Source organism: Rhinopithecus roxellana, chromosome 13 (assembly GCF_007565055.1).
Source record: "Rhinopithecus roxellana isolate Shanxi Qingling chromosome 13, ASM756505v1, whole genome shotgun sequence".
Classification (NCBI taxonomy): Eukaryota; Metazoa; Chordata; class Mammalia; order Primates; family Cercopithecidae; genus Rhinopithecus; species Rhinopithecus roxellana.
Genome location: NC_044561.1, coordinates 89,001,741 through 89,016,721, shown reverse-complemented (window position 1 = coordinate 89,016,721; position 14,981 = coordinate 89,001,741). Strand labels below are relative to the sequence as shown.

The 14,981-nt window shown below is 37.2% G+C and overlaps 1 protein-coding gene across 4 annotated transcripts in view; it reads left to right on the top strand.

Moving 5' to 3' along the window:
- Window positions 1-14,981, top strand: part of MACROD2 (mono-ADP ribosylhydrolase 2) — a 2,180,049-nt gene that overhangs the window by 417,045 nt on the left and 1,748,023 nt on the right. The window lies entirely within an intron of this gene.

Sequence of the window (14,981 nt, the reverse complement as noted above, 5' to 3'; positions counted from 1 at the left end):
ATGAGCTTTGCAAACGCTAGAGGGGGCGAGAGCAGCCGAAATGAAGCATCAGCCTTCCAAAGCTAGGATGCCATTTGGTTTGTAGGCAGCCCTTTGAAATCTCAACATTTTCTAAAGTTTACTACAAGGCAGTGGCAGCATACTTATATATATTTTTAAAAAGCATGTTAGAAAGATATTTTTAAGATCACAATAGAAAAACACAGGTTTTGTTTTAATTTTAAACCATCTGTATTGAAAAGAAGTTAACCAAAAATCAAATTAGTTTTATTGTTCACTAGCTAAAATAATGTTATAATTGTGGAAGATGTAGGCCAGTAATCCCAACTGTGAATATTTATTCATTTATTGAACAAATGAATAAAAAGCAGGTTCAAATATATACATCAGGGTTGGTTACGGTGGCTCACGCCTATAATTCCAGCGCTTTGGGAGGCTAATGTGGGCGGATCACCTGAGGTCAGGAGTTCAAGACCAGCCTGACCAACATGGAGAAAAAATTAGCTGGGCGTGGTGGTGGGCGCCTGTAATCCCAGCTACTTGGGAGGCTGAAGCAGGAGAATCACTTGAACCCAGGAGGCAGAGGTTGCAGTGAGCCAAGATTGCACCATTGCACTCCAGCCTGGGCAACAAGAGCAAAACTCTGCCTCAAAAAAAAAAAAAAAAAAAAAAAAAAAAAAAAATATATATATATATATATATATATATATGTGTGTGTGTGTGTGTGTGTGTGTGTGTATGTGTGTGTATATATGTGTGTGTGTGTATATATATACATATACATATATATACACGTCACTGATTCATTTAGTTATGGGAAGGGCAATAGGAATGCCAAACGATTTTTTTAAATGGCAATAAATGGTCTGTTCTTTTGGAGGTGAAGAAGTTACTGTTCTCTATGTTTTAGAAAATGAAAGTATGTTTTATGTACTTCTACTACATGTTTATATTATTTAAAATGGATTATTTATATTTAACGATCCCCAATAAAATGTTTTTAAAAAATTAAATAGAATATTTTCCTTTCTAAATGTTTTTGCTGATCTGAGCATGGGTTTAGATATAAACATCTTAAGAAAAAATCTTTCAGGGTGGTTTGCCTGGATTGAAATTATTTTAATTTAGGTACATGAATAAGCACTGGACAGTTGTAAGACATGGATATTATATATTTCTATGTCTAATGAACAGAATTATACTTTTATTTTTAATTATGGTTTTTGTAGACTGGTTTCTGCTATTTGGTCAATAATTGCTTTGTGCCCATAGGTTTTCCATCAAATAAGTGTATTTCACATGGTCGTGTTGCTGGTAAGAACTTAGCTGTTATATTTACCTGGAGGACCATCTCCTTAAACTAATATCTTTATTTGCTCTATTCTTAGAAGTGCATGACTTTCTCCTTTGTCCTTTCTCAATTTTTCCCTGCACATTTATTTCTGAAGAAGGCCAGCTAATAGTCTTTCCCAGAAGTATTTGATTGTGGTCTCTTCATTAACTTCGTTTAGTTTATCTATTTATATGTTTGTTTGATAACAGTTTGACCTTCTGAGTTCCCTTCCAAGAATGGGTGATATCAAAGTAGGTGAACCCTTGATAAGAAATGTATTGACCCTATTGTTCTATGATTGCACTTTTGTGGGCCTCAGAGGACAGACCCATTAAATCTAGGAGTTTTAGATTCTAATGTCCATTGAAAAGCCAATTTCTTTGAACTGCTAGGTAGTGTACAATTAAACTGATATGCAGCTGCTAAATTTTGGAAGGAAAGGGAGGTGGGTATAACAGATAATCTCTTTAAAAAGGGTAGACTCTTTTCTGTTACTGTGGAACACATGGATTAAATTATTTTATGAAATAATTCTTTCTAAAAGCCATTTTCAGATGGGAGTTGGTTCTATTTAAAAAAGGAAATTTTTGCCTGGTCAAATTCCTGTGGGTTTATATCCATATTTAATAAGTTTTGTCTTCATTCAGGCAGAGCTTTAAACAGAAAAGAAAGATCAATTGGTGATTTGGGTTATAGGTATCAAAAATAAATTGTACTGGCCTGGGAGTTAGCAGTTCGGAGGTTTCCCTTCCCTGAACTGCCATTTGTTATATGACTTCATATTTATTGCCCAAGGCTTTGGTTTCATCACATGACAAATAAAGGCAGCAAGGATTTATTAAATGCCAATTATTTATTGTTGCTTTCTTTTCCCCTTTTAAGCTATAGATTAAAATGTAGGAAAAGAAAAGAAATTGTGAAAACATATTCTATACCGGGGTACTGACTTTGGAGGCAAACTCTTAGAATCTCTGGCCTCCTATTCTTTTTCTCTGTTTTTTTTCTTGAGACAGAGTCTCTCTCTGTCGCCTAGGCTGGAGCACAGTGGCGCGATCTTGGCTCACTGCAGCCTCCATCTCCTGGGTTCAAACAGTTCTCCTGCCTCAGCTTCCTGAGTAGCTAGGATTACAGGCATGCATCACCACGCCCAGCTAATTTTTGTATTTTTAGTAGTGACGGGGTTTCACCACGTTGGCCAGGCTGGTCTTGAACTCCTGACCTTGTGATCCACCCACCTTGGGCTCCCAAAGTGCTGGGATTACAGGCGTGAGCCCCGTGCCCGGCTCTGGCCTCCTATGCTGTCCCCAAATATATACTCTTTTGCTGCCTACATATTGTTTTACTTCCCACTCTTATCAGCTACCTGAAATGCTACTAGTTGGAGGTGAACTTATAATAATATGTGCCCCCTTTGAAATAGTATGTACAACCTCTGGAAACATGAGGTTATCATGAGTTACTTCAGATTGCTCTCCTCTTTTGTTTTTTAAGGCACATTGGCTACAATAAGGGGATGACTGTTTGAAGGGGACAGGATGCTGGCAGTCTTTTAGCAAGAAGTCCTTTAGGCTGTAATAGGAAGGGAGGAGGTGGATTCTCACAGTAGGAAGGACTCGGCTCAGGATGGAGGACAACCAGTGTAGTTAGTAGACCTGGGTAGTTTCAGAACATGGGCTTTAGAGACTAGTGCAGCTGGGTTCCATGTTGGCTTTGCCACATGACTGTAGACAAATTACTTCATCTCTTTGAGTTTATTAGCTCAGTGCCTGACTCACAGTAAGTGCTCAATAAAATGATAGCTGTCATTATTTAAGATGGGGGGCATCCAAGCACCTGGAGCAAAAAGGACACTAAGAATGGGAGAAGAATGCACAAGGGGCGGTAGTACAGGGCCAATAACAGATTTTTGAAATTTTTCAAATTTCCCTTTGAAGTAATTTTATAGCTAGTAAATGGAAGTGAAAAAGAGGATTAGGAGAGCATTTTATTGATTTTTTTTTTCTCTTGTACTTACATATCTCATGACCTCATGTTCCAAGAACTTAACACTTAGTTGGGTTCTAGTAGATATTTTGGGTTGAAAATGTGTTTGCTATTTTGCATTTTGTTCTGTTTTGTTGGCTAGCCTGTGACTCTAACATTGTACATGAGAAAATGCGTTTCAGGTTGAAAGCAACTGGTTTGGAAATGAACTTCAATAACATATCCCAGTTTTAAAATTCTAGGACTATCTGAACTTGTCATCTCAAAGGACTTTGTGGTGTTCTTTGTTTTTATGAGAAGATGTGAGATGTTTCCTAGTGGACAAGAAAGGAGATTGGATTTGGAATTGGGTTTCCCAGGTTCTGCCATTTACTTGTATATCCAGACAAAAAAAAGAAAAAACAACATACACATAGAAGCCTCATCTGTCTTTTAGTTACCAACTACCAGCTGAAACTGACTAAAATACACAGTCATTTCATGGAACAATATAATTCAGGTCTGTCTAGAGTTAAGCTACCTTATTCACACATTCATTCATTCATCATATACATATTTATTGACTCACTGCGTAAAAGAAACTAGTAGGACTAGATGATCCCCAAACTACCTCCAACTATGAAGTTCTGAGATTTAATCTTAGAAGATATTAAGATTCTTTTAAGTCTAAGAAACATTCTTCATGATTTTCCTTTCCCTCAGCATTCTCTATGAGAATAAAATCTTCAAAATTGTGTAAAGAAAACACACTTTGGCCAGGCGCAGTGGCTCATGCCACTTTGGGAGCACTTTGGGAGGCCGAGGCGGGAGGATCACCTGAGGTCAGGAGTTTGAGACCAGCCTGGTTACCATGGTGAAACCCTGTTTCTAGTAAAAATACAAAAAGTTAGCCAGGCATGGTGTCACGTGCCTGTAATCCCAGCTACTTGGGAGGCTGAGGCAAGAGAATCACTTGAACCCAGGAGGTGGAGGTTGCAGTCAACTGAGATTGTACCATTGCACTCCAGCTTGGGCAATACGAGCGAAACTCCATCTCAAAAAGAAAAGAAAAGAAAGGAAAAAATAGTTCATACTTTTGATATATTAAATGTCTTGGACTGTTATCAGTTAAGATTCTTTTGGTTGCAAGTCTTTGAAGATCTAAGCCTTACCTGCAAAATCAACAGTTGGAATTCACTGGTCCATGTGACTGAGAAGTTAAAATGTATAGTACAACTTCAGGTAAAGCTTGATACAGTGGCTTAAAATATGTCAATAAGAATACAGTTTCTCTCTGGGTCTCTGTCCTGCCTTTCTCATTGCTGGCAGCCTCCTCAGGCTATATACAGTTATATACAGTGAGCATTTGGCAGCTCTGGGATTTCCTCTTAGGCAGTAACAGTTCCACATATCACATTCCCGTAACACAGTGTTCAAGGGAGAGACACGTCCTCCAAAAGCCCCTGCACAGAGCCCTGGGGGTCACTGATTCTCATTTGCTTAAATTTGATCATAGGTTCATTCCTGAACCTATTACATGGGGTGAGGAGATAGGCTGGTGAGCTTAAGCCCACTGCAGGAGCTGCAGATAAGCCCATCCTTACTCAGACACACGACTGAGAATGGAGGACAGGGCATGACCCAAAGGAAAAAGCGTACTCTTAGGCTGAGAAGGAAGGAGTGAATGCTAAGGATCAGCTCATTTTCAGAGATTTTAGCATGCTGAAACTTGGGCATATTTTATACATTTATAAACTTGAAACTGCTCTTTTTCTCTTTGTCTTTTTTTTCTTAAGCCAGAGTTTCTGTTAAAATTGCCAAAACATCTTTAAAAGATACTCTATTTGTAGACCCTCTCAAGTCTAGCCCAGATTTTTCTGTCAGCAGGTAGTGATGCATGTCAGGGCACATCAGTATTACATCTTAGCATAAGCCTATAGGATGTTAATAAAATATATAGAGAGTGCACATTCAGCTATCTGTAATTCTGTGAAGTCAGGCCAGATGCGTAATGTACTAGTTAGAAACTATACCACATCTTTCTGAACAATTCCAAAGGGTATTGGAGAAATAATTAGATTTTAGCAGGTCACGGATGCCTTAGAATACCAAAAGATTTTTAAAATGCTATATTAAACTGTTCTTTTGTTCTGATATTTGCCTTTTATTAGTCAACACTTAAAATGTACTTAAAAACAATCACATAACCCTTTCAACTATATTTCCAAAACATTCTGCACTGGAATGAAATCTGTCATTAAAGTACTTGAAACAGATATCAAAGCAAAATCAGAGTGGTTATTTCTCTGCCTGCCTGCCTGCTTGCCCACCCTCTGATACGCCCTTCTTTTCCCCAACACTCAAGTTAGACTGTTACACTTTGGGTACTGGGAGAAATGCAATTAAAAATCACAACTGAGAAAAAGCACCTCCTTGGCCTCCCAGGAAAGAAAGGAGGAATTGTGGTTCAGAACAGGATAGTACCTAGCCAAAGTGAGGGAGTGTGACAGTAGCTGGTGCAAAACTAGAAGCCTGCTGATCCCTACTTTCTTCCCTCTTCAGCACCTCCATATATGGCCATGCAGATAGAGCATATACAACTCCAGCTGATATAGGTCAAAGCTGTGTCCTTGACCCCTTGCCACTCCCCAGTGCCCTGCCCCCTTCACTTGTTTTAAAATGTTAAAAAAAAAAAAAAAAAAAAAGACTTAAAATGATCCTTGAAAAAATCAGAAACTTGGAGCAAGCAGATTGAGTCAGTCATTTCTATATGATACGTTCTATGTGGCCCTGGGAAATAACTGGAGCTCTTTGAGCCTTAGTTCCCTTATTTATGAAGACAGGGATGTGGGACCCACCTAATTTCCTATTATGGACTTCAAATAAAGTGGTGGATGTAATAGTTCACTACTAAATCTGAGAAAGTACATACCAAGACAGAGTTGAAACCTGGGGATAGTTGCTTTTAATCTTCATAGTGATGAGTGGGGCCAGGATCAGTTCAAAAGAAACAATTCACTAATGTTAAATTGAACTGTGTGCTTTAACAATTTATCTTTGGGATTGAAACAATTTGAGAAATGCTTCTGCCTTCTCTCCTGGATGCTAGACTTTGAGATAACAGTATCTAACGCTGGTTCTGAGACTTAATTGCAAATCAAAGGACAAATTCCTTATCTTTGGCAATGATTAGTATAAAATACAGCTTTGGAGGAATGACTAACAATTAATAGGAGCAGATCAATATGTGTCTGATTATTGAGATGTGGATCAACAGGATATTATACAAGTGGATTGCCCTGAAGCATGTGATTTTCTCTGCATAGCCAGCTACTGTTGTCAGTTTGGACAAAAGGGGTCATCATTTTGAAACCATCTTATTGTTTCACTATTTCTGGAGTATTGGTGCTAATTTTAGATACACAAATAGACTTTCTGAAAGAAAGATTTTCTGAAATTGTCAGATTTTTCTTCTTTTTTTTTTCCTGGAAACTGGCTCTGTAGTTCTCCTTGTATTGGAGATTATCTCTTTGCTATTTCTCTGCAGTCTAGACTACTTGGGTACATTAATGGGCTTAATGTTGAAAGAAACATGTTTAAAGTACAGTCAAAGACTGTTTTCTATTTTATCTGTTTATTAATGACTCTGGAAACTGCCCTTCATTGGCACTGTCTGCAGGAAGCAGATTTACTACAATTAGCATTTATTGCCCCTTGGGAACTGGTATGAACTTATTATTTGCAAGATTTTTGGGGATCAAGTATCAGTTGATTAAATTCGGATTATGTAAATGTTTTACAATCTATTCCAAATAAAATAAGTTAAAAATTAAGTCACATTTACCATTGGGAAATTTTCTGTAAAATATAAAGGTACTTAAATTTTCTAAGCATGATATATGACAAATATATTATATATTAACTAGACTCACTTAGTTTATTCTGTAAATGATTAACCTCAAATTTGAGGAATTTAAAAACTTTATACTTTTTTCACTAGTTAAGTTTTGTTTGGTTTTTGTTTTGTTTGACATTTGCAATGTATTCATGCTGGAAATTCACAAATACTTTACTAGGTTTCTTATGTGTGTTTAAAAATTAAGATCTAGACTTAACAAGTTTATTTAAAGTACATAAATATTGCCAAAATGTATTTATAGTTTAATGAGCTTTCATTCTTGTGTTCAAAGTTGTTTTAAAAATTGAAGATGGACTTGAAAAAGAATTAAAAATGTGTCACTTTTTAAAGTTATTAATTTTTGTTTAGAGAAGTTCGAGGAGCTTTTTGGTAGTTGTTTAATTCTCATGTTTGCATAGAAGCAACACACAACTGTTTGAGCAGCTTTGGATGTAACCCCTCTTTGTTTTCTTCAGTGGCCCAGGGAACAGACTTGTCACTCTGAAGTGCTCACGTGTAATCCTGTCCTCCCTTTCTTCCCCAACGCAAGTCAGAAATAAGCTTATCAGATCATAGCTTATTAACAAAGAACAAAGGATGTTGACTGACCAAAGAGTAGGAAAGGACAAGCAAAATATAAATGTCAAAGGTTTGCTGCCCCAAATCCTAGTTTTACAGTGGTTTTAAGTAACTAAACTTTTTTGAAAGTAGGATTCACATATTTTTAAAACATTTGCCTGAATTATACTTTGTCTAGAATTTTAAGTGCAGTAAAATATTAGTTAATGGCTTTACCTATATTTTATATGTGAATTAAGTACAATTATCACTAGTATTATTGTCATTGTTGCTATTATTTGTTCCTTACAAGCAAATCTTTCTAGCTTATATCTGGGAGAAGTTACAGACAATTATATCCTATGTGTTTTCAGTATAAAATGTTTTAACAGAGTATAAATAGCCTTCTGATAAAGGGAGAAGTATTTTTCTGATAGAAACTACAATACATTATTTAGGTAATTATAAGGAACTTTTAGATCATATTTATATCTTGTTTTCTTGGTTATTTTTATTTGAAGGTTTTTGTTTTTGTTTTTCGATGGAGTCTTGCTCTATCCAGCCCAGGCTGGAGTAGCTGGGACTACAGGCATGCACCACCACGCCTGGATAATTTTGTATTTTTAGTGGAGATGGGTTTTGCCATATTGGCCAGACTGGTCTCGAACTCCTGACGTCAGGTGGTCTGCCTGCCTTGGCCTGCCAAAGTGCTGGGATTACAGGTCACAGCCATCACATCTGGCCTGAAGATGATTTTTCTATAAGGACAACAAGTTGTTTATTACTTAGAGTTGTGATAGTAGGAAGGAAATAACTTTAGAAAGGAAGACAGCAGGCTGGGTGCGTGGCTCACCCCTGTAATCCCAGCACTTTGGGAGGCCGAGATGGGTGGATCACGAGGTCAGGAGATTGAGACCATCCTGGCTAATACGGTGAAAATAAAAGTACAAAAAATACTACTAAAAATACAAAAAAATTAGCCAGGCGTGGTGGTGGGTGCCTGTAGTCCCAGCTACTCGGGAGGCTGAGGCAGGGGAATGATGTGAACCCAGGCGGCGGAGCTTGCAGTGAGCTGAGATCACACCACTGCACTCCAGCCTGGACACACTCCAGCCTGGACGCACTCCAGCCTGGGCGACAGAGCGAGATTCTGTCTCAAAAAAAAAAAAAAAAAAAGTAAGAGAGCAATTCCCTTGTGAAAATCAGGCTTGCATTTTCTTGAAGTTTGAAGTTTAAAGTAATCTAACTTTATCACAAAAATAATAATGATCCCAAATGTATTTGGGAAAAAAGATAAATTTTTAATCAGTATCCAGATGAGTAGCAAAAACAAAAACACTACAAGATGTATGAGTGTAGTGTTTTTGTTTTGTTTGCCTTATGTTCTGTAGACTTCCTGTGTAGCTCACATTCTCTCAACTGTTTTTTGAAACTTTGTTTTCCCTTGGCTTCTTTGCTCCTACATTATCTGATTCTGCTTAAGGAAGAGTCCCTGAACAAAGAACAGATATTACCATCTCCATTCTAATATAGCTGATTTCTAGTAATTGTATAGCAGATGCTCATTCAAGCACCTATTAATGTGTATTCTAACAAAAAACATGGTAGTCAGGCTCAGACAGGTTACAATTTTTTAAAGCACTTTATCCAACTTACTAGCATTCTCTTTGTTTTGTTTAGATTGATTTTTCTATCATCTAAGTCTCAGAATTTGCTAATTAGGAGGAATGGGTGGTGATGTCTAAGTAATCTGTTGCTTTGAGAGTGTTTAGTAGAAACTCAGATGGAACAAAAGGAGTAAGAAGGAGAAGGTAGAACTGGTACTCTAAGAAGACCCCTAGTCTGATGCCTTGTGTGCCACATGTCTTCCCTTGGTCAGTTTTTCAACAAATGCTTATTGAATAGCAAGGTGTGCGTCATAAGTCTGATCTCTTTTACTATATTCTCTGTTTTTCAAAGACTTTATAACTAACTTTCCCAAGCTGGTCTGTCCACTTATACATAGATTATACGTTGGACAAAACCATCTCATGGCATAGATATATAGTTTCTTGAGCAATCTCAAAGGAATGGCAAAGGAACTCTTTTGTGGCCTATGGGTGAGAAGGTCAGCAACAATTTAACCAATGTGCTCTAGATTACAAAACGTATTTGAAATGAGACTGAAAGCAGCTAAAGAGGAAAAGTTTTTGAAGAGAGAGTAAGGAGAGAATCAGAGGTGCTAAGATAGCAACAGCATGTTAATTTGAGGTGAAAAGAGTCCTAGTTAGTAGGTAGATTTTGGACTCTATCGGTTACTGTGGTGGTAAGTGCAAGCAAGGAAGACAGGAAATTCTCTAGGAACATTCATAATGTGCATATGAGAGGTCACCCATATTTGTAGTGAGTTTTGGGGATGGATAGAGGAAATTGCTGAATTATAGAGGCCAGTTATGAAGAAGAAAGTACGTAGATGAGGACTAAATAATAATATCGATGTAATGAGACCAGTGTTCTAATAATGATAATAGCATGAAAAGAGTAGCGGACAGCTAAATATAGACTAAAATATAGTAAAATCTGATTGTACAGGATGGTAAGGGTACACAAATATGGAGATGTGTTACTAGTCTGGAATGTGACGTAATCCTGCTGATTTCCATCTTACGCTCTTCCAGGGAAGAGAGATGAGGCTTTCCAAAAGCTACCAGTTTTCAGTTTACAGGAAAATCCATGGGATTCCCAAGTCATTATCTGTTCTGCATTCAAAAATGCAATTCCTTGGCTAAGAAAGGGTCTCCTCTACCATTTCCTTTAGGAGAATGAAAACTGACCCTTGACAAGAGAGCTAGAACTAAGCCTTGGCTATTAAAACAAGGATATAGAACATGGGGCCAACATGTCCCAGCCAGATCACCCACACATCCATTAGGAATATGGGGCAGCTTTCAGGGACTTCTGGTGTGTATCCAGGTTAACATCTAGCCCAACATTGCCATGTCAGTGGAGGCAACAGAGTCGTCCAAGATAGGAAACCAGAACAAATGTATAGGTATAAGCTGGGCGCAGTGGCTCACACCTGTAATCCCAGCACTTTGGGAGGCTGAGGCAGGTGGATCATCTGAGGTCAGGAGTTTGAGACCAGCCTGGCCATCATGGTGAAACCCTGTCCCTGTCTCTACTAAAAATACGAAAAATTAGCTGGGTGTGGTCGTGTACACCTGTAGTCCCAGCTACTTGGGAGGCTGAGGCAGGAGAATCGCTTGAGCCCAGGAGGCGGAGGTTGCAGTAAGCTAAGATTGCGCCACTGCTCTCTGGCCTAGGCATCAGAGCAAGACTCCGTCTCAAAAAAAAAAAAAAAGAAAGAAAAAAAAGAAAAAAAATGTATAGGTATTAGAACATGGAATAAAAATTCTGTGACATTAAGGTTTCATGGTAATTTGTATCAGAATGTACATGAAAGAAAATATTAAGAAGGAAGGTATACCAGTTCAGGATGTATTATCTACTAAATAATGTGCCAGAATCCTAATAGGCATTTCTATTTACATTTGGCTCTTCTGAACCTTATTACTCCCTTCGATTTGTCCTTTATTAACAACATCTTTTATTAGTAGACAAAAAAATGAATTTCTTCACTTATCAGTTTAGGAAAACCACCAGTTGTCCGGTTATCTCAAGGAATGATTTTTGGTGGAATGTACCCTAATTCTGTTTTTTCTCCTCAGTATCTTTAATATGTGATGCTTACAGATTCATTGAAAAATAAATGAATATTTATGACTTGGAATATTATACTATCAGGAACCATATATGCATTTTTTAACTCTAAGACATGAATTGACCACTACTGTCCATTTCCATCAGACTTGTTTCAATTAACAGCACTTTGGGAGTCTGAGGCAGGCAGATCACTTGAGCCTAGGCGTTCGAGATTTGCTTGGGCAACATGATGAAGCCCCATCTCTACAAAAAATACAAGAATTAGCTGGGCATGGTGGTGCATGCCTGTGGTCCCAGATACTTGGGAGGCTGAGGTGGGAGGATTACTTGAGCCTAGGAGGTGGAGGTTACAGTGGACCATGGTCACCCCACTGTATTCCAGCCTGGGCAACAGAATGAGACCCTGTCTCCAAATAAATAAATAAACAAATAAATAAATGGAAAATGAAAATAATCTGAATTCCCACTATCCAGTATTAACATTGGGTGGTATAAAGCCCTTCAAACATTTACAACTTGTACCTGTGTACACACTTTTTTTTTTTTTTTTTACAAATTAGGAAAATAGTATACTTGTTTTATAAGTTGTATTTTATTTTTAATTTTTGTGGATACACACTAGGCATATATGTTTACAGGGTACATGAGATATTTTAATACAATAATGCAATGTGTAATAATCACATCATGGAAAATGGGGTACCCATTCCTTCAAGCATTTATCCTTTGTATTATAGTTCAGTTATACTCTTTTAGTTATTTTAAAATGTACAATTAAATTATTATTGGCTATAGTCACCCTACTATGCTATCAAATATGAGGTATTATTCTTATTTTATATATAAATGCATATATATACACACACATATATATATATATATATATATATGTATAGACTTTTTGTACCTATTAACCATCCCCACCCACCTCCCCACTGCCTCCTGAGTACTCTTACCAGACCCTGGTAACCATTCTTTTATTCTCTGTGTACATGAATTCCATCGTTTTGATTTTGAAATCCCACAAATAAGTGAGAACATGTGATGTTTGTCTTTCTGTGCCTGGCTTATTTCATGTAATATAATGACCTCGAGTTCCATCCATGTTGTTGCAAATGGCAGAATCTTATTCTTTTTTTTTGAAACAGAGTTTCACTCTTGTTGCCCAAGCTGAAGTGCAGTGTTATTCTCCTACCTCAGCTTCGCAAGTAACTGGGACTACAGGCATGCGCCACCATGCCTGGCTAATTTTTTGTATTTTAGTAGAGACAGGGTTTCACCATGTTGGTCAGGCTGGTCTCGAACTCCTGACCTCAGGTGATCCACCCACCTCAGCCTCCCAAAGTGCTGGGATTACAGGCATGAGCCACCGTGCCCGGCCATCTTATTCTTTCTAATTTTTTTTGGTTGAATAGTACTCCATTGTGTATAAGTACCATATTTTCTTTATCAGATGAACTCCTAGGTTGCTTCCAAATCTTGGTTGTTGTGAACAGCTCCGGAACAAACATGAGAGTGCAAATATTTCTTCAATATATTGATTTCCTTTCTTTTGGGTATATACCCAGCAGAGGGATTGCTGGGTCATATAAAAGGTGTATTTTTAGTTTTCTGAGGAACCTCAGAACTGTTCTCCATAGTGGTTGTACTAATTTACATTCCCACCAACAGTGTACAATGGTTCCCTTTTCTCCACACCCTTGCCAGCATTTGTTATTGCCTGTCTTTTGGATAAAAGCTATTTTAACTAGGGTGAGATGGTATCTCTTTGTTGTTTTGCTTTGCATTTACCTGATGATTAGTGGTGTTGACCATTTTTTCCTACACCTGTTTGCTATTTGTATGTCTTCTTTTGAGAAATGTCTATTCAACTGTTTTGCCCATTTTTTGGTTGGATTAATATTTTTTTTCCTATAGAGTTCTTGAGCTCCATGTATATTCTGGTTATTAATCCCTTGTGTATGTATTAATCAGATGTGTAGTTTACAGATATTTTCTCTGTTTCTGTGGGTTGTCTCTTCACTTTGTTGATTATTTCCCTTGCTGTGCAGAAACTTTTTAACTTGATGTGATCCCATTTGCCCATTTTCGCTTTGGTTGCCTGTGCTTGTGGGGTATTACTCAAGAAATCTTTGCCCAGACCTATGTCCTGAAGAGTTTCCCCTATGAGTTTCCTCATAGCTTGAGGTCTTAAATTTCAATCTTCAATCCATTTTGATTTGATTTTTGTGTAAGGCGAGAGAGAGGGATCAAGTTTAATTCTTTTGCATATGGATATTCAGTTTTCCCAGGACAAATTATTGAAGAGACTGTCTTTTCCCCAAGGTGTGTTCTTGGCACCTTTGTCAAAAATGAGTTCACTGTAGGTGTGTGGATTTGTTTCTTGGTCCTCTATTCTGTTCCATTGAGCTATGTGTCTGTTTTTATGCCAGTACCATGCTGTTTTGGTTGTTGTAGTTCCATAGTATAAGCTGAAGTCAGGTAATGTGGTTCCTTCAAGTACTTTTCTTTTGCTCAGGGTGACTTTGGCTCTTCTGTTTTTTTTTCATTTTGGTTCCACATAATTTTTTTTTATGTCTGTGAAGACTGTCATTGATGCTTTGATAGAGATTGCATTGAATCTATAGATTGCTCTGGATGGTATGGATATTTTAATAATATTGATTATTTCACTCCATGAACATGGAAAATCTTTCCATTTTTGTATGTCCTCTTCAATTTCTTGTATCAGTGTTTTATATTTTTAATTGTACAGATCTTTCACTTCTTTGGTTAATTCCTAGGTATTTAATTTTATTTGTGGCTATCATAAATGGGATTTCTTTTTACATTTTCTTTTCAGGCTTTTCACTGTTGGCATATAGAAATGCTACTGAGTTTTGCATGTTGATTTTGTGTCCTGCAACTTTACTGAATTTGTTTATCAGTTCTAATAGTTCTTGGTGGAGTATTTATGTTTTTCAAAACATAAGATCATATCATCTGCAAATAAGGAAACTTTGTCTTCTTCCTTTCCCATTTGGATGACATGTATTTCTTTTTCCTGTCTTATTGCTCTAGCTAGGACTTTCAGTACTATGTTGAATAACAGTGGTGAGAGTGGGCATCCTTGTCATGTCACAGATCTAAGAGGAAAGGCTTTCCTCATTCAATATGATACTAGCTGTGGGTCTGTCATATATGGCTGTTATGTTGAGGTTCATTTGTTCTATATCCAGTTACTTGAGGGTTTTTATCATGAAAGGATGTTGAACTTTATTGAATGTTTTTTCAGCATCAATTGAAATGATCAGATAGTTTCTGTCTTTTGTTCTGTATATATGATATATCACACTAATTGATTTGCATATGTTGAACCATCCTTACATCCCAGGGATAAACCCCACTTTGTCATAATGAATGATCTTTTCAAATATGTTGTTGAATGCAGTTTGCTAGTATTTTGGTGAGGTTTTGTATCAATATTCTTCAGAGATATAGTTTTTGTTTTGTTTTTGGTGTGTCTAACTTACTTGTTTTATGACTTTG